Source organism: Sturnira hondurensis, unplaced genomic scaffold (assembly GCF_014824575.4).
Source record: "Sturnira hondurensis isolate 20B ecotype Veracruz unplaced genomic scaffold, ASM1482457v3 Scaffold0019234, whole genome shotgun sequence".
Taxonomy (NCBI): Eukaryota; Metazoa; Chordata; class Mammalia; order Chiroptera; family Phyllostomidae; genus Sturnira; species Sturnira hondurensis.
This window is the reverse complement of record NW_028091865.1, coordinates 863287-867008: the sequence shown is the minus strand read 5'-3', so window position 1 is coordinate 867008 and position 3722 is coordinate 863287.

Here is a 3722-nt window from a genome sequence, read left to right as displayed (position 1 = left end):
AGTCCCTCCTCTGCCCGGCCGCTCTGGCGCGCGTCTCCAACGCCCCAGCGCCCCCGCCCGCCCGGGCGACTCGGGCTGCTGGCGGGGATGCCCCGCCCCAGCTCCAGCGCAGCCCCCTCCCAGCTGAATGCAGGAGTCCGCGATCCCTGGATTCGGACATTTAACCTTTAACCAGCCGGCCCTAAAGTAAATGTTTGCAATGGCCTCAAGGGCCTGGGCGCCAGGCCAGCGCGCGGTCCGCGTGGAGGCCACGGTGGAAACCCGCCAGCCCGGGATCTGCATTCCAGGATCGCGCTGAGGGAAGCGAAGAGTAAGGCGCGCTCGGGGCAGCAGGAGGGATAAGGGGTGAGGACAGTGGCTAAATGAATGAACGGCAATGGCCATTCTTCGACGTGAGTGAATGAAGGATTCAAGGCTTGCAAGAGCCAGCCAATGAATGCGCGCCCGTGTGACTGGCGAGTTGAATGCGTGAAGGAGGACGCTGTGTGAACGAATGAGTGAGTGAACAAATGCGTGGATGAAGGAGTAACGAGGGGAAGAAATCCTGAATGCAGGCTGGAGGGAGGGAGTCTGGGACCTAATGCGCGGTGAGCGGAAGGCAGGAATGCGTGCACGAACTAAGGGCGTCACGCTGGCACCAGTGAGCGGAGGTACGCCGGAACGAGTTCATCTATGCCGAAGGGAATGAAGGAAGTGAGTAAATGAGTGAGAGCAGGCGCGCGTGCGTGCGTGAGGGGGGTGAATAAAGTCATGAGTGAATGCATGGGCGCGTGGGAAAGAACATGGATCCAGACGAAAATCGGTCCCCTGGAGCCTTTCACCTTCCTGTTCCCTCTGGGTCTGCGGAGCCCCAGAGCTGGAGATAAGGGCTTATCAGTGTCTCCTTGGTGACGGTGGATTTGCATCAGGCCACCCACACCCCGCGCCAACAGGTGACTCGTCTGGGAGGCCCTTAGGCCCACCCAGCCATTCCTAGGAAACTATGTCCATGGGCGTGGAGGGCCTCACTGGGCTTCGGGGTGCAGTGGAGGGCGTGGGCCATGGCGGCCAGCCGGGAACCCTTGTCCCAAGAAGTCCAGGCTGTGGCATGCACCGTCCTGCTGTTCAGATGTTGGCGAGGAGTTCGAGGCAACCGCCCAGACCTGGACAGACCGAGGTCTGCGGGTCAGGTGTGGTTCCAGGCCACCCCNCGGGCGCCCCCCCCCCCCCGCGGGGCGGCCGGGGGGGGGGGGGGGGGGGGGGGGGGGCGGGCGGGGGGGAATCCTCAGATGAGATGCAGCGCCCATCCCGTCAAATGTTCAGGTGGAGAGGAGGAGGACCAGGGTGCCCGAGGGTGCTGCCCTGGAGGGCCGGCCATCTGGGACACTCCCCCGAGCGGACAGAGGAAAACGGCAGGATCCGGGGGGGCTACAGAGTCTTAGAAGGAAGCGGGGACAGCCTGAGAAGGATCGGGGAGCCCCTCGGGGCAGAGGCAGAAAAAAACAGCAGTTATTTCCGGGGACTCTTTGGTCTCGGAGTCGTCCCTGTCCTGCCTGCTCCGGTCTCCGGGGGACCTGACAGGGGCCTGCCATTCCTGCTGAACAGGACACAAGACCGGGGCTACCCGCTCTGCCGGTGTGCCGGGGTCCCCGGGGTGGGGGGAGGGAAACGGGAGGAGTCCCATCCCCACGAAAACCAGCCACTTCTAGGCCATCCGAGCCAACGCCACCAACATAATTTCAAAAGACCAGCGAGGCCTTTGTGTTATTGTGAAGATGAATTTGAACGTGAAGAAGCAGGAAAAGATAGATAATAGATAGACGGATGGACACTGATAGATAGATGGTGATAGGGGATGGGTGAATGGATGGAGGAACGGTTGCATAAACAGATACGGGGTGGGTGCATGAATGGTCAGACCGATACGGAGAAAGGGAGAGAAACGGAGAGGACAAAAACCCTCTCACGCTGGGTCAGCATTTCCCAGTCTCACACCCTGACGCACGGCCTGGAGGGCTCTCCGATGCAGGGTGTCCAGGGCCCTGGAGGGTGTTCAGCAGCCCCCCTGGCCCCCACGTACCAGATGCCAGGAGCAAGACCTCTCTCCCAGTTGCAACAACCTTCCATGTCTCCAGACACGGCCCGGTGGCCTCTGGGGACACAACCCTGCTGCATTGAGAAACCGTCCTGGAGCAAGAGAGAGCCTGGGTAGGAGCCAGCTGGGGCTGAACCCAGGAGCGGCGCCAGGGAAGAGATGGGGGCATTTCACCTTCCACCGCTGCCCGTGGCTCCCACAACGTCCGTCTCGGGGATGTCTGCGTGGAACCATCACAGGTGATATCCAGAGACCACCGTGAGGGCCGCCTTCTCACGGTGGTTACTGGCTAGATGGGCAGACGGCCGCCTCCCGCCTCCCTCCAGCCAGCTCCCTCTGCACCACTTGGCGGACACATCTCCATCTCCAAGCTGAGCAACAGCCTTTGGGCTCTTTTCGCGCCGGTCGCATCTCACCAGGAGCAGAAGTCAGGTCGTGACGGGCCCCTCCTGCGGGCTCACTTCTCAAGGGAGCTGAAGTCTTTGCTGCGCCTTGACACTTGGCTGTGTCTCCACCCACCAGATGGAAGGATGGATGGGTATTGGACGGATGCATGAACAAACAAATGGATAGATGGATGGATGGATGGATAGGCAGGTGGACAGACAGACAGACAGAGAGTCCCTCCCATGAAGACAGAATTTGTTGCCCTCAGCAGTACTGACATTTGCGGCTGGGTGACTCTCTGGGTGGAGGAGTTCCGTGGTCTCCACCAGCCAGGTGCCAGGAGCACCCCTCCCCCGCGCGTTGACAGGGGGTCTCCAAACCAGAGACGTCGTCCGCGGAGGAAAAACGTACTTTTCTGAGCCCGGAGAGGATGGTGCGGTGAGCGGCCGCATCCCGGGCTGGGGACAAATGGCCTGTCCTCCTCGCTGGGCTGGGAGGAACATGTCCGCTGCAACGCCCTGTTGAGACCCAGGCAGCCGCACAGCCTGTCCCATCCGCCACACGGCAGAACCGGCCCCCTGTGGTTCCCCAGGAACCAGAAGCTCTCCCAGGTTTCCATGGAACCCCAACCTTCTCTGCAACTCTCCTGAGAACAGGCGATGACACCGGGCGGCTCATGGGGTTAAAAGAGGGAAGCTTTGTCCCCTGTCCCCCACCCACGTCCTTGCCTCCCAGGCACCCCGGCTGCTCTGGCCAGCCGGTCACCCCAAGCTGCGTGTGGCTCCAAGCCCTCCCCCACCTTCTGTTTTCCGAGGGAGCCTCCGCTCAGCTGTGAAGTGGGTCCATCCAGTTCCCCTCGGACGTTTCTGACCAAGACACCTCTCGGTTTCCCACCCCCTCCGAAATGCGGACCCCCAGCCCGGAATCCACAAGAGAGATGCCAGACAATTGGGCTGTGTAAGGTAAGTTTTGGGGACAGACGCCCTGTGAATGAGCTCAAAACATAAGCCAAGGAGGAGAGCAAAGGTGTCCAGTGTATGGTTACACGTACGTGTGGGTATGATCGAACATTTATAGCTGTATCGGAGACCTGGATAAAAATGAACCGGGTGATATCTGAACCGCTCCAGTGGCGAGCACCTTGATAACGAAAATGAGCAAAGGGTTCCTAGCACATGCTATCGGTTCCCATCCGACCTCCGTGTTTCTCTTGCACATTTCTGACAGGCGTAGGATTCCCCCCCCCCCCCAGGATTCACAG